Here is a 16774-nt window from a genome sequence, read left to right on the forward strand (position 1 = left end):
GGATTAACCTTTTGTTGGCCCTGGCACCAAACATATTTGTGGGCCCCAGTATAGTCACTGTGGGCTCCGAGTGTGGGCCTGGTGGGGCAGTGCCATTAGTGCCTTTGTATACCCGGTACTGAACCTCAGAGACATTTTTCATTTTGATCACACACCTCTCCATGACTATATGCATTGCCATACACAGCTCCCTCAGCCCGCGGGTTTTCTTATTGAGCTGTACACCCATGTGGGTTTACCAGTGTCCACAGTGAGCAGAACTTTCATAGTGACCAAGGAAACTCCCCACAGATTTATCTCTTTCCTCATTCAGACCTTCTCTAGCCATGTCTCCAGTACCCCCCCATGTCACCAGTCACTGCATGTGGTCCTAGTCTCAGCTCAAAGTCCTAAAGCCAGCAGACACCTGATCAGTTCTGACAGATCCCTCCCTCAGCCCCCATCCTGCCATGTGAGCAAGCCACCGGCAAACACCATTTCCCCAAAGTGAGGACTTAGCCCTTGGGAATCTGAAGACACCAGCGTCTCTCCCTCTGCTCCCATCTATGTGCTAGTCTGCTACCTGGTCACCACCACCTCTCCCCATACTTGTTTCCTTTCTACTTTGGACATGCTCCCAACCAGCTGGAAGCTCCCTCTGCAAGCCTGACCTGCTCCCGCCTTCCCTGCTCCCCCGACATTCCTTTCCTACTGGTGACCTCTGTTCCTTGAGGTTAACTCCAGTGTCTTTAGGTGCTCTAGCTTAATGGCCCCAGGAGTCATAGAGCCACTTGTAGTTTCTCTAGCTACAGCCATGGGGCAACTGCCAGAGGCCAGCCTTAGACAGCTGCAGCTACTAGCCGCAGGAGCGGAGGCAATGCCAAGGCTGAGCATGCTTGAACCTTGCAAGGGCAGCACTAGGGACTCTAAATCCTCAGCACTGGCCCTAGGCAGCTGCAGGCTCTGGAGTTAGGCACTTTCCTCCTCTAGGTTCCTGCATGGTTACAGAACTGCAGTAAAGTGGAACAATTATCAGCTTCTGTGATTGGAAGATGTCTGGATCCATCTAATAAGACCGTCCTACATAAATGAGGAAAGTTGAGGTGCCTTTATTATTCTTTTGTTCCATTCTTTGTTTCTATGGGGAATTTGCCAGTGCAATATCACTGTCTTCCTTTTAAACAAACAAAACTAAAAAAAAAAGTGTAATGGCTGTTGAAAATAGCAATTCCAGCCCTCGTTAGCACTGTGAAGACCCCAACGTTTGTTGCTCAATTTTCTCCTACTTTTTCTACAGTAAATGACAGTGGATCAGCATATTTGATTTGGGAGAAATGAAGTAACAGCTGCCCAAATTGAGCTTGAGCACTCCTGATTTTGAGGTGTTCAGATCTGGAAGGCAGGGGCTAGATTCCCTTTATGAATATTAGATACATCTGGAAAGGAAAAGTCTATTTCTATTTTCATGGCTCAGAAGTGGAAATCCTCCTGTCCTGTATCTGAAGCTGTCCAGGTCCAGTAGAGCCTCCCCTTCCTTACTTACCATTTTACCTTCTGGTGGGATCCACATACCTCCCTTGCCCAGCTTCAGATAGAGAGGGGCCCTGTCCAGTTAGTCCACCCAGTTCCATCTTTGGGGGCTGCCAGGCGAGGTCACACCAGCATCCCTAAGCCTGTCTGGGGAAGTCTTCTGAGGGTGCTACCTGGGCCAAAGCCTTCTACTCCTTGATCACACCTCTTCCCTACTCACAGGTGGCACCCCCTTCTAGCAGCCAGCCAGCCCGCCCCCCAGCCCCAGCAAGCTGCAGCACATGGAGTCTCACAGCTTCCCCCCTCCCTTTCCTGTTGATAGCAGCCAAGGGAATGCTGGGAAATGTTCCTTCTCTGCTCTAAGGCAGGGAGCTGGTCAAGGAACTACAGCTCCCAGGGCCCTATGGGGTCTCAGCTCCCCTACTGAATCCAGGCTGCTCTGAGGCTCCCTTTCTGCAGAGGGGAGGAAGTTACTGTTACAGGTCCCTTCAGAGCTTGGGCCTAGCACTATGGCACCATGTCAAATCCAGTACTGCTCCCAACTCTATCCAGCTCTGCTGCTGGCAGGATCCCTTCCCATTCTTTTTGTTTCCTGTCTCCCCTCCAAGGAGAAACTCTGCATTGTTCCTGTGTGGGGAATTGAACCCAGGCTGTCTGGGTGAAAGCCAAGAATCCTAACCACTAGACCACATGGGACTTCCATAACACGTTTACATGTTCATATTCAATAACACAATTAAACGTAGCCATTCAAAGTAGCCATTTAAAAGAAGCCATTCAAAAAACTTCAAAAACAGACTTCAAAGAGAAATTGCAGAGTTACAACTGATCTGCAAACTTAACACCATTAATTTGAGCTTGAAGAGGGACTAGGGGTGACTGGCTCACTACAAAAGCAATTTTCCCTCTCTTGGTATTGACACCTCCCTGTCAATTACTTGGAGAGAGCCACATCCACCCTGACTGAATTAGCCTTCAACACTGGTTCTCCCCTTGTATGGTAACTCCCTTTACATCATGTTCCAATATATATTTATGCCTCTATCTGCAATTTTCACTCCATGCATCTGAAGAAGAGGGCTTTTTACCCATGAATGCTTGTGTCCAAATAAATCTGTTAGTTCTTAAGGTGTCACCGGACTCCTCGTTGTTTTTGTGAAATAAAAGCAAAATGCACTCTAAGCTGATCTTAACCCTTTCAATGCCCTTACAAACTTAGATGCTTCTCACCACAGGCCGGCTGGTGGCTTTTCAGCCAGGCTCTCCCCTTTCGTCAGCGCTTCAGTTGCTTTATGTGGGGGTGTCTGTAGATGTAGGTGGACGAGAGAGACAAAGCATGGCAAATGTCTCTGCTTTTATCATGTCCTTTCTTCCCTCTTGGCTTTGCTCCCCCTTCAGAGTCAGGTGAGCATCACTGCGTCTCTCCAAGCAAGTCTGAGCAATTCCCCTGGGGTGTCCTCTTGCAGGTAAGTGATTGCACTGTAGCTCCCTTGCTGAACAATGGCTGTTGATGGGTTGTTTGACACCCTGTCCGGGTGTTGGTTACTTTCCTTGCTGTTGTCACTGGGGAGCTAATATTTGGCTGACTCCCCCACCTTACAGCATAGTGATAACCACACTGCACAATTCTCATAACTTCATATGCATGAATGGTAAACATCTATGGGTAGAGAAATGACTTTCAGCAGATCATATCCTTTCCCCTGATACCTTACAAGGCATGCTCTGTATATAAGATCACGATTATATGAAAATGAGGAATATGGGGGTTACAGCACACTCCCCCAAAGGTACAGAATGTCACACTGAGATTCTATTTTCATTTGTTATGTAACAGCATTAAAGAGATCCAGTGACTGACCAATGGCATTTTCAAGTGCTAAAATGGCAAGCGCTGTTGGTCTCTCATTGGCCATCAGCGACTGAAGATACGGTTTAATGAGCCAGAGCTTCAAGGCGAGGGTGGCTCTGTCCACTGCCTTCCGTTGCGCTGCTGGGCACCAAGTCCCTGGCGGTCAATATGTGAAGCTGGGAGAAGAGAGTGGGGTGGCAAGCGGTGGTAGAACTTTTGCCACCAGGGTCTAGCTGTCTAACTTCCTCTTCGTACTGCTGGGCCCCCATTGCCTTCAGGTAACACAGGAACTAAGGCAGGAATACGGTGAGGAAGCAAGTAAAGCCGAGCAAGGAAGGCAAAAGTTAATCTTATCTTCATGGGCAGCTCGCAATGACGTCCTTTTTCTGTGCCACAGCTGACAACAACATCCCAGACAGAAAAGTAACAGGCCAAAAAGAAACCTAGCAGCTGCTGAAACAGTTCAGCTGGGAGCGTGCTAGACTAACAGGCTCTTCTATCCTCCTTTATGCACGGGCGGGATGTTTTCTGAGAGTGCAGCAGTTCCTTTAACTGCCACGAGTCCCTCATTTCAGGCTATGCAGCAGGAAAAGACAGCATGGGCTTCTGCACCGAGTTGGCCCACCTGACCTTTCATTCTTCTCTTGCTCTTTGTCAGCAAGGAGAAGAAAAAGAAGCTCTCCCTCAAGCTGGAGTCACACGGGCGAGGTAAGGACGACTTCCTGAGTGCTGGCTCCAGTCCTCTGCCCTGCCAGCTGACCTATCGAGGGGCTACCACCACATTCTCTAGATTTGTCCATCAGTCTGTGCCAGAGTGAGCAACAACCCAGTAGGTGGAGTTTCTGTAGTGTAGTGGTTATCACATTTGCCTAACACGCAAAAGGTCCCTGGTTCAAAACCAGGCAGAAACATGCTGGCTTTCTTTTCCCAGATCCCCTTGTTATTCAGAAAGGGCACTCCTCCTATTGGCCTGTCCCTGGGATAACTCCAACCCCTGCATGACAGAGGATGCTGACAGCAGTGGAGAAAGCACCTTGGTGTCAGGCTGGAGAACCTAGAGTAGTTAGGCCAGTCACCATTTGGAGGCTTGTGGCTTGGCCACCTCTGCTGTTGGAGGTTGGCCTATAGAGGCTCTCACTTCCTGCTGGGCTCCTTTGCGTGACTGGCCAAAGGAGGGAGTGAGGCAGGAATGGGGCAATAGAGGAAAGTTGAGCTGAGGAAGGCAGGGAAGAAGCTGTGCGGCTAAGTGGGGTTAGTAGAGCACCACCCTTCATTCTGCAAAGCCTGGGGAGGTGTGGTTGGCTGCTGGGAGGTAGAATCCTGTGCCTGCCTCTTGGCTTCCCAGGAGTGGCTACTTGCAGCCCAGGAGAAGAAGGGAGGTTCTGGGTGAAAGGAAAACAAGCAAAGCTGAGTCCAAGTGGAGAATGGCGGCTCCTTTATGGCCAACCTGGGGGCATGACTGATGGTTTTAGAGGTGGAGGCTGGGCTGGCTGTGAGCAACTGGGATCCAGGAAACCCCCACCTGCCCTTCTGAGGGCTGAACCCATGGAGGTGCGGTTGGCTGCTGAGAGACAGACCCCTGTGGCTGCCTGTTGGCATCCCAGGGATGGCTACTTGCAGCCCAGGAGAAGCGGGGTTCTGGGGGGAAGGAAAAGCAGCAATGGTGAGGCTGAGTGGGCTCCTTTCTGGCCGAGATGGTGGACTGTGGTGAGTCTGGGAGTTGCCTGTAAGCCATAAGTGGACGTAGTGCAGTGAAAACTGCTGCTCCATTCTGGCCGACCTGGGGGTGCCATGGATGACTTGGGAGTGGGGGCAGGGCGCTGGCTGTGAGCAAATGGGATCCAGGAAGCCCCAGCCTGCCCCTCCAGGGGCCGAGTCTTCTTCTCTCCTGCCATGGGGAGCCCGACCTTAAGCCTGCCCAGCATGTGCAGCAGCTCGAGCATTAAGCCTTCCTGTGTGCATAACTGAACTATGCCCTAGTGTAATAAGGTGTAAAGTTTAGATTGTGAATTTATCTTTAATTTCCATGGTAATTTACTTTGATCTTTTATTCCTACCACTTATAATCCTTAAAACTACATCTTTCTGTAGTTAATAAATCTGTTTTATGCTCTACTTAAACTGGTGTATTTTGCTTGAAGTTCTTGGGAAATCTCAGCTCCATTACAAGGCTGGTTCATGTACTATTCACAGTGAGGGAGGGGTGGACCCTGTGTAATAAACTCACACTGATCAGGCTTCTGATTAAGGCAAGATGGTATGATCCAGGGGTGCAAGGCTGCAGAGCTGTAGGGGGGGCGACTTTCTATCATTAGTGTTATGAGTGGCTGCAGAAGCATTCATGTAATTCAGTTGGCTGTGTCCCTACCTACGGATGTCTGTGTAAGTGCAATATCTGCCAGAGATTCACAGCTTGTCTCAGCATCACATGTGTGAGAGTGAGCCCAGGTGGTGGGACAAAGGGCTCAGGGGTCCCACTGTTCAGTTGCATGCCATAGATCCCATCACAGACTTTCAACAACCACAGCGGGTGCTCACTGAGACAGAGAGAGAGATGGCAAAATAGTGATATCCAGTGCCAGCAGACATCAAACTATCAGTAATTCTGTGAACAGAGAAGACCCTGCTAGTGGAAAATGGCTTGTGAGGTATCATTAGAAAACGCATAACCTACTGAATATTATCCTCCTGTTAAAATGTGTAGTAACACTGTATGTAAAATTGTGAGATTTTACAGTATGATATTACTGAAAAAGTTACAGTTCTGGGGAACACCCACAGACCAGTTCCTCAGAGACAGCAAGGCAAACAGCTGGTCAAACAGCCATTCTCCTGCAGGGGGAAGGTGTGAAGACATTAAGGGCTGGTCTACACTACGGGGGGAAATCGATCTTAGATACGCAAATTCAGCTACGTGAATAACGTAACTGAAGTCAAATATCTAAGATCGGATTACTCACCCATCCTCACCGCGCGGGATCGATGTCCGCGGCTCCCCCTGTCAAATCAGCAACTCCGTTGGGGTTGGTGTTGTTCCGGAATCGATATAAGCGCGCTCTGGGATCGATATATGGTGTCTAGATGAGACGCCATATATCGATCCCCGAGCAATCGATTTTAACCCGCCGATACAGTGGGTAGTCTAGATGTAGCCTTACATTCCATCACAGGGACCTATTGAGGCTGTTGTGGAAAACGACCACAGGATTAATATTTGAATCAGCTCAGCCTGAGGCTCTTTTCTTGGTTACAAGCACGCAGGGGGCGACAGCTATTGGAATACTGTTCCTGAGCTAAAAATCACACAAGCCTTTTACAGCTTAAAACCACAAACAATGACACATACGTTGCACGTTAATTTCCTTATTTGGAATATACTGCAAAATATGATGCAGGTCAAAAGCAAGCTGAACAATCAGTTTTCCATATTTGGCCTTTCCTGTTATTTTTATTACACCTGGTGATATGGGAGCAAGACTCTCCATGTCTCAAGAAATGTCACTACCAACCTAGGCCATTTTCACATGCTGGGGTGCAATCCAGATCGGCGAGGAGTTGTGTCATCTGTAATCCTGGGTGAGATTCAGTGTTCTGCTGCTGGAGCTCCCCTGTCTGGATACTCCCAGCCAGCGTTCAAGGACGCACTGAGTGTCTGTATGATAAGTAACCCTGGACTGGCAGCTCTGACTCCAGCCGCCTGCTTGTTACACCCCAAGCACATTCTGGTTTGGGTAGAGAAGGCTCAGGGTTTGAGAGAAGGCTGGGGGTAGGAAGCTTCTGTTCATTATGCTGGACCTAACCCCAGTTTTACTTGAGTAAAGAGATATTTGACATTGTGTGATGCTGCTCCTGTGCTCTGTTCCCAAAGTGTTCTGCAGCAGAGGAGGGTCTCTAGTAGTATGTATGTTACTGGCCTATTGGGTTGAAGCTGAAACAGGACAGGGTACAGATGGCATTGTGGGGGTGGCATGAACCTTCACTCTTCATTTCCCCTTCCAAGAACAGAAGGGACAGGAATCCTTACCCAGCAAGACCATCGTCTCATAGTTCCCCTGCATGACATCTCTGTAGAGGGCTCTCTGAGTGGGGTCCAGCAGAGTCCCCTCTTCCCTGGAGAAATACACAGCCACTTCCTCCAAGGTCACCGGCCCCTGAAAGAGCAGGAGTCCAATACTCAGTACCTGCTGACCCACTCACAACCCCACTATTCACGGAACAGCAGCACCAGGGAAATGGAAGCTCCGGGAGGCACATGTTAACAGAGTCCCACCCCACCTTGCTTACAGCAGCCAGGAGGCATCAGAGGGTAGAAAGAGAGAACCTTTGTGTCTCCCATCTGACAGACAGAAGCAGGGTCTTCACATTTATCACATAGCTACTAGCCAGAGCTTAATATAGGAGATGGGGCTGTCTCTGGACCCTGATAGTGGCTCCCTGGTAGGAATCCAAGCACTCTCCAAATAAAATATATGGAAGAAAGGGGAAGTCAATCATAAAGAATAGAAGTTAGAAGGTCAGAATTGTAGTGCCCATTAACAAAGGTTTAGAGAAAAAAGAGACTATCAAACTAACGGGATATCCTTATTGGATGAGATCAAAAGTTTGGTTGCAGCTAATAATATTGATGTAATATACCTAAACTTCCGTAAGGGACATGACTTGATTAGCACAATATTTTTACTAAAAAAAACTAGAATGATACAAAATAAACACGGCATACATTAAATAGATTAAAAACTCTGATAGTAAATGGGGAACCATGATCGAGTGGATTTCTTTCTAGCAGGTTCCTGCAGGGATTGGTTCTTGGTCCTGTGCTATTTAACATTCTTATCCATGACTAAGAAGAGAGTACAAAATCATCACTGATAAAGTTTACAGTTGCCACAAAGATTGGGGTTGGTGGTAATAAATGAAATGTCAGTAGATTCAGGCTCCATCGCTGAGAGTCTGGGAAGTTGTCCCAGCCCTGGCTGGAGGGTTATTTCCTGTTCCACAAAGAGGGGAAGTTCCATTCCCAACTCCTGTGCCTTGAAATTAGGACCTATCTGACACTACACCCCCATATTCATCATAGTGGTATGATTATAATATGATTAGGACATAATTATGATCTATTTTGTAGAAGATGCATCATGTGTGGTGTCACTGGAAAAGTTCTGATTTGCTGAATATGATTATCCTATTTGTGTGCACATATCATGTTCGTATCTGAAGTTATGGATATTGACTCTGGATCTGTATTTCAAATGTGCTTACTCTGGGTAACACCCACAATGAGCCTTTCAGGTACAACAATGAAGAAGCCAGACAGTGCTGATGGCTCAACAAAGACAATGGACTGTGGAAGAGCTTAGCCTTCCTGTGAATGTTTCAGCCAGCCTATGAGTCATGGCTACTATGACTCAGCAGGGCCTGTGACCAGACCACATGACACTAAACTCCATTTTAGTACCTGTATTTTTCCACAAACTGAACTAGGAACTGAGTTTGGAACAAAAGGTTCCCACCATATGGAAAAGCTACATAAGGTGGGGTGTGACATCATCTCTTGGCCTCATTCTCCACACAAGAGAACTTCTGGAAACACCTGAGAAACAAAAACGGATGTGGGGGAAGTGCTGCTCCCAGGATCAAGAGATTTCTAGCTTGTGTATGGAAACTTGGGGGACTGCTTGTACCATCAGTCAGGGTGAGAAATTGCTAATTCAAATTCTATCCATCTAGTATGTTAGGCTTAGTCTGAGTTTTGGATATTTGCTAAATAATCTGCTTTGATCTGTTTATCACTTATAATCACTTAATCTATCTTTCTGCAGTTAATAAACTTGTTTGATGCTTTATCTTAACCAGCGTATTTTGAGTGAAGTGTCTGGGGAAAATCTCAGCTTGCTGTGCACATCTGTCCCATATCGAGGGGAAGGGGAACTACATTAATGAGCTTGTATTATAGAGATCCCTGTGCACTATAAGATGGTATCATTCTGGATTTATACTACAGCAAGTGTGCAAGGTTGGGGAGTGGGAAATTGGCTCTTGTCTTCTATCTGTCCTTGAGTGGCTTAGGTAACGCACTCAGGTAGCTTAGTTGGCTGCATGGCGCCACCTGCTGTTGTGTTGGGTGATAACAGGCCCTGGAGAGGCTGGCGAAATCTCCAGCAAAGCAGTGTGAGAAGGGCCAGCCCAGCGTGAGGGTTAGAGGACACAGCAGTTCCCAGAAGCTCCACAAACTGCCTCCTGGCGGTGACAACCCATCACGCCCTACACTACACAAGTCTCAGCAGGTTTGTCACATGCTGTCCCCTCCCTTTCTCCACCCGAGATATTTCCTGCTTCCCACCACCTCTAGCAATTCCCACCCTCTTATGCATTTACTGCTCCTCAACCTCCAAGCAGAGCCCGCCACCCTGATAATCTCTTACCTGAGCCAGCTCCATTGCAGCCATTTCCTTGCCCCTGGGAGGACGAGATGATCTGCAGCGAAACATGGATGTTATTCTCTGGCCTGCCGGGGTGAAAAGGGCAAGGTGAGAGAATTCAGACTAGGCTTTTGTCCATTCCACAAGCCGATTCCCCCCAGCTTTTCCCCTGCTAATGCACATTCTAGGTTCTAGCACACTGTGAAGCACAGAGTGACCTTATTCCAGTACAGGCCTAGCCCCCTCCCACCAGGGTGTAACCCTCTGACACATGGGGAAACCCTCCCATTAACAGTCTCTCTCTTACACGTATCAAGTTTGCGGACAACACCAAGCTGGGAGGGGTTGTAAGTGCTTTGGAGGATTGGATTAAAATTCAAAATGATCTGGACAAACGGGAGAAATGATCTGAAGTAAATAGGATCAAATTCAGTAGAGACAAGTGCAAAGTACTCCACGTTGGAAGGAACAATCGGAGGCCAGAGAAGAGCAGAAACAAAGGAGTCACTTTGGGGGATTCTCCCTGTCATTGTCCCCAAGGCAGCTGTCTCAGGTTTACAAAGGTGTTTCATGTTCCAGCCTTTATACAGTCTCTCCTGGGAGTGCCCCTTTCATGGACTGGGCCTAGTTTTAGTTTTTGGTAGTTAACAATCTTGGTTTATTGTTCATCTAACCAGTATGTGTGGATTGAAGTGTGTTGGAAACTCTGTTTGGGATAACAAGCTGGTGCATGTCATTTTCCGCTGATGAAATGACAGACTTCATATGAGCTTGGGTCGTTCAGTAGCGTGCTGGACAGTGCAAGATGCACATTTCTGGGGGAAAGTTGGGCACTTGAGAATTTGCTGGTTTTCTCCTGAGGTGTAATTCATGAGTGGCTGTCTAGCAGCACTCAATACTGTGTAGCTGGGAGTGAGTTACATGCTGGAGACTGTGTGTTAATTGGCCAAGAGGGGCTGTTCTCGCGGGAAAACAGTGGAAAAGGCACCCCATGCTGGAGGACTGAGGTACAGCTATTTAACAGTCCAGATTGTACTCTGGGTAACATCACAGACACTCATTATGACAGAGCCTCTTACAACACAGAGAAAGTAAATCCATGTCCCAGAAATCGAAGACTCCAGACAGAGGGCAAGTGTCCCTGGCACTGCTTCTTGCTGACAGAGAGGTTCAGAGACAGTGCGAGAATCCTGGGGAAGCTGGGAACAGGAAGCATGGGCTGGCGGGGTTCGGTGGAGAAAGGGAACAGGAAGGGCAGGGATATTACTGAATCCAGGATCTTAGCAGTACTAGATGACAGGATAGCACATAGTGCAGCCCATTGGAAAACACAATCCCAACTATACATACAAAATGATGGGGTCTAAATTAGTTGTTTCCACTCAAGAGAGTGATCTTGGAGTCACTGTGGATAGTTCTCTGAAAACATCCACTCAATGTGCAGCAGCAGTGAAAAAAAGTGAACAATGTAGGAAATAATTAAGAAAGTGATAGATATGACAGAATATCTCATAGATCATATTTGTAAAAACAGCAAAAAAATCCATGATACACCCACATCTTGAATACTGCATGCACATGTCACCCCATCTCAAAAATAGAAATCTTGGAATTGGAAAAGGTTCAGAAAAGGGCAAGAAAAATGATTAGGGGTATGGGACAGTTATGCCAGACCTAACCCCCAGTTTCACTTGAGCAAACAGGAGATATTTGACACTGTGCAATACGGCTCCTGTGCTCTGTTCCCAAAGTGTTCTGCAGCAGAGGAGGGTCTCTGGTATTATGTGTGTCACTGGCCTATTGGGGTGATGCTGAAACAGGACAGGGTACAGATGGCATTGTGGGGGTGGCGTGAACCTTCACTCTTCATTTCCCCTTCCAAGAACAGAAGGGACAGGAACCCTTACCCAGCGAGGTCACAGTCTCATAGTTCTCCTGCATGACATCCCAGTAGAGGGCTCTCTGAGTGGGGTCCAGCAGAGCCCACTCTTCCCTGGTGAAATACATAGCCATCTCCTTGAAGGTCACCAGCCCCTGAAAGAGTAAGAGTCCAACACTAAGGACTTGCTGCCCCACTATTTGTGGCAGAGAAGAGTGAATCAAATGGAAGCTCTGGGTGGATCATAGTCAGGAGAGTCCCACCTCGACCTGGCTCAGAGTATCCAGCAAATGCCAGGGTGAGGGGATGAAGAGAGAGCCCCTTATCTCTCCCAGCATATCCATCACCCCCCTACTAGCCACTGACTGATACAGGAGATGGAGCCCCTAGCAGGGTCCAGGGAGAGCTCGCTGGTAGGATGCCCAACACCCTCCTCATTGTGAGGAGTGGGATATGAAGGGAGAGGCAGCTCCAATAAGCCTGACTCATGGGTGTCCCCTTTATATCTCACAGCAGCTGATGGTTAATGAGGTCAGGCTCCAGCACTAGGAGTCTGGTCAGTTTGACTAGCTCCATGTAGGTGGGTTATTTTCTCTCTTCACAAATTAGGGCATTTCCACCTCCAAACCTCCTGGGTCTGTTCCTAGAATCTAGGCCACTTAGTAAATAACTCCCAGCAGGTCTGCCACACCCTGGCCTCCTCCTTTCCCCACGCTGTGAATTTCCTGACCCGCTCCAACCTCCAAACCAGACTCTGCAAACCTTCCCACCTCTGGTGTATTTGCTCTCCCTTTCCTCCAGCAGGAACCCACCAGCAACCCCCCGATAATCTCTACCTGGACTGACTCCACTGCAGCCATTTCTCTTCCCTGTCCCACGCCAGGCTGGGATGAGCTGGAGCAAAACATTCTGCAGCCTGTCTGGGGGAGAAGGGCAGTTGTGGGCGTTTCAGAACCGGTTTTAGTTAATTTCACATCACAATTCCCCCAGGCCCTTTCCCTGCAGACAGACACCCTAGATTCTGTCATGCTGGGAAATGCTCAATCTGTTTATTACAATTTAGACCTGGCCCCTCCTGCCAGGCTAAGTCCACAGACACATTTTTAACCTCCCTTCTCTCTCCCCTCACCCCTTCTCTGAACACAAGGCTAGATAAGAGCAGAACCAAAGGAGTCACTGTGGGGGATTCCCTCAGACACTGACCCCACGGCAGCCACACCCCAGCAGGGGGAATATGGAGTCAGGAACTGGCTTTTGCTCTGTCTGATCCTTGTTTTGTTCACTGGAAAGTGGTTCTGCCCCAGGATGCAGCAATACATGTGTCTGGGTGGACTAGAGAGCTGGAAATCTCTCCCCCACATTCATTTCTCCCACTGCCCCTTTCAGTCTCTCCTTCCCCTGTCCTCTCTCCCTGCCCCTCTGGCTGGGATAGTCCCATTCCTGGGGGCTTTGCTCTCCCATGGCTGGATTTCCTCCTGGCAACCGCTAATGGGAGGAGAAATGAGGTGGTGTTGTTTGTGCAGAGTCACTTTCTTGCCAGACCCTAGGACATTCCCTGAGGTCTTTCAGTTACCTGGAGACTCTGGCTCAGAATTTAGTAGTAACAGGGCCCAGGACTGCCCTAGGGGGCTAGGACCAGCTGCAGAAAGTCATCCCCTGGGCCGGGCAGAGAAGAAGCTTTAATTAAGGTCACTTCCCAGCACAGAGCCCCCCTGGGGGAGCAGCAGCTGCCAAGCCTGGTCTCCCAGATCACAATGGAGGCTGCAGCATCTGACCCAGGAAGCTGAACCCCAATATCCTGAGCAGAGAGGGACGGAGTGTATGAGCAGCTTCCCTCCTTTAGCTCTCTGGGGAGAGCAGCTAATGGGAGCCCCTCCTCACAGGGAGAATGGCTGATCTCATTTGACCCACTGTCCATCTGGAATCACTCCTTGTCTTTCCATACAGTGACTCTGGATTAACAACGGTCTCAATGACACCGGATTTCAGAAAGAATGAGTTCAGAACGCTGTGGAAAAGACCATCGTGTGGCAGTGCTGACTCCCTTCCCACCTCCCTCACCCCCGCAGATCTAGGACAAGGACTGGGGGCAAAAACTTTCCAAACGGAACCGAAAGTTCCTGCAGTTTTCAAAAGAGGAGAAAAGTAAATTCTGTGAATTCACACTAACAGTGTTTGCTAAGTGGACAGAAAGTTATCACAGTGACAGGGCACGTGACTGGGGAATGGACTTGGTGACCTGGTGACTAGGAGCCAGGACTCTGGTACAAGTTGACCAGAGAGAAGGATCATGGTTAGCAGCAGCCCCCAGACACCCCCTAGTACCCAGAGCCCAGACCCCCCAGCCAGGGGCCCCAGACACCCCCCAGCCAGGATCCCATCAGATATTCCCTGGGACGCAGCCCCCAGAGTCCCTGGCCAGGGACCCCAGATACCCCTCAAAGCCCCACCGGCCAGAGAACCCCCACCACACCATGATTGCCAGGTTGGGAATCCCAAAGGGTTCCCCCCACCAAGAGCCCCCAGCAGCCAGGGACCCCCTCAAGGGACCCCCCCCCCACTGGGAACTCAGTCCCTCACTGCCTGCCTAGGAACTTCCCCACCCTCCAGGAACGATCTACCCTGACATTTGCCTGGGACCCCCTCCTCTGCCCAGTGTGATCCCCCTGATGCTTTACAGTGCGACCCATCACTCTGCTTCCCTGGCATGCCCTCACCTAGTGCCAGGGATCCCCTCCCCCAGCTCTGTGCACTGGGCATGGCAACAAAACCAGGAACCAGCGGGGGAAGCACAGACAGAGCCCCTGGCACAGAACCAGGCTCCCTCTAACCCTCTGTCCCGCCTCCCCAAGAGACACCCACCCCCACTGTTCTGCAGCCACCAGGCCCCCAGCGATACCCACCTCCAGGACCCATAGCCTCAGGGATGGGCACATCAGAACCACCACCCCCGAAAACCCCAAACCTCCACAACCCACCAACCTGACTAGGGTACCCCCTGCCCAGCCACCCAGAGGCCTCCCCCTACCACAATGCCCCTTCAGCTGCAATCTCCCCACACAGACACCTTCCCTGCCCCTGCAAGTGTTACCTCACAGAGTGTGAGAAGTGGCTAGAAAGTTAACACCACCTCCTGCTGGCCAGTCACACAGGCAGAGGGAGCCTGGGGAGTGCTTCTTTAACAGGAGAATGGAAGGCCTGGAGGGCAAGAAAGATCCACGGGCTGTCACTAGCAAATAATGGCCACCATGGATCCACCCCAGAGGCGGCTGCATCTTAGCACATTGGGAAACAACCCATCATATTCAATTAGAAATAAAACAACTAGAGAGAAGTGGGGCAAATGTTTGGGGTATTTTATATCAATCTTTGACACACGCAGAGAGAACCCTGTCACAAACGACATTTGACAACATGAGAGAAAACCACCAAGATCGGAGAGGATTTGATGTTGCTATTAAATAACTAGTGGAAAAGGGGGACTGTTGGACTGGATTTTATATGACTGTCCAATACATAAACAGAATGTGATGGTCCCCCCCCGGCCACGGGGCAACCATTCACGTGAGCAGCTCAGAGCCCTTTGAGGAGCTGATTTAAGGGCGGGGTGGAGAGCTGGAAGGCTCCCTGGACAATGGAAGGGGGCCGCAGGGGAATTGGGAAATGGGGTCTGGGCAGTCTCCATGGGGGATGTGCTCCTCCCTTCCCTTCCCTGCCCTGGCAGAGAACGGGAACCTCATCCCATCCCACTCCAGTGGGAGCCATGTTCTGGGGAATGACCCAGGGCAACAATTTCCCACCCAAACAAGGACAAATCGCTGCAAATAAAATGGGTGGGAAAATCCACCCCCCATCGGAGAGATTTTAAATTGACATTTGAGAAGTATGGAGAGAAAAAGGAAAATCAGAGGCAATTAGAGAGCTGATCATTGGCGGGGGGAGAGGAGAATCTCCCTGGATTTTATAGCCACGTGTGATAATGAGAGAGAAAAGGGGAAATCTTGAGAGAATGTGTGTGTGGGAGGAAGTGGCAAAAACTGGGACAGGATCCAGTTAACTCACCTCCCTCCCACCCCGGGAATGTCCTGGCTGCACAGAGACAGATCTACACCCCCACCCCAGTGACCTCCCCCACCTGCAACTCCGGCTTCTCCTCCCCCCTCGACACCTCCGCCCTCACACCAAAGGGGGGGGCTCTGCCAGCGCCTCCCCCTGAGCTCAACTCCTGCTCCTCCCCCCCAGCCCGGATTGTGCCCTTTAGCCCCCCACGAACCCTGCCTCCAGCTGCCTGACCCCCCCCGCCCATCAATTTCCTGCTCTGCGCCCGCCCCTCCCACGCTCCCTGTTACTCCCCCCGCCCCGCTCCAGCCCCGCCCCCAGCGACCGGCGGAACGTTACGGCTGGTCCGGGCAGGGGGAAGGGCAGCGGCTTCAGCGGCTGTTACTGGGCATGCGCAGTGCCCGGGAGTAGCACATTGCTATGGAGAGGGATTTAATACACCGCCCCCCCCCCGCCGGGCCCGGGGTCCGCCCCTCCCCCCACACGACGGCCGGGCCCCGGCCCCCCCCATCCCAGCGGGGCGGGCGGACGGATCCTCCTGCAGCTCCACTGGGGCCGAGGCGCCTTCAAGGCTTCTCCCAGGCTCCCTGGGGCAGAGTCACTTTCCTGCCCCCCAGCGCCTCTCATTCCCCGGGGGCTCCGGATCACAATGTCCCACCGCCCTTCCCCCGCCTGCAGCTCCGGCTTCTCCCCCCCCCGCCCCCGCCAGCCACACCAAGGGGAACCCCCGGGCCCCAGTCTCTGTCCCCACCTGGATCCCAGCGGGGCCGGGGGCAGATCCTGGCTGCAGCTGAGAACAGCGGCTCGGGCAGCTCCAGCGCTGCTGGCAGCACGTGGAGAACCAGGAAGCAGCTGTTCAGCCCGGGCTATGCCTCACAATGTGCCAGAGCCCCACCCCCAGGAGCTGCCCTGCCCATAGGCTGTGCCAGAGCCCCGCCCCCAGGAGCTGCCCCGCCCCCGGGCTGTGCCAGAGCCCCGCCCCCAGGAGCTGCCCCGCCCCCGAGCTGAGCCACTGTAACTCTCCAGTGTAGCCAAGGCCTGAGTGGTAGTAATAAT

At 50.7% G+C, this 16774-nt stretch overlaps 1 protein-coding gene and 1 non-coding gene across 2 annotated transcripts in view; both read left to right on the top strand.

Moving 5' to 3' along the window:
- The window catches only part of LOC127042515 (zinc finger protein 558-like), a 108270-nt gene that overhangs the window by 19561 nt on the left and 71935 nt on the right, over positions 1–16774 (top strand). The gene's annotated exons all lie outside the window — the stretch shown is intronic.
- Positions 4200–4272, top strand: TRNAV-AAC (transfer RNA valine (anticodon AAC)). The gene has a single exon. It is a non-coding gene; the product is annotated as a tRNA-Val (tRNA).

This window comes from Gopherus flavomarginatus, unplaced genomic scaffold (assembly GCF_025201925.1).
Source record: "Gopherus flavomarginatus isolate rGopFla2 unplaced genomic scaffold, rGopFla2.mat.asm mat_scaffold_47_arrow_ctg1, whole genome shotgun sequence".
Taxonomy (NCBI): Eukaryota; Metazoa; Chordata; order Testudines; family Testudinidae; genus Gopherus; species Gopherus flavomarginatus.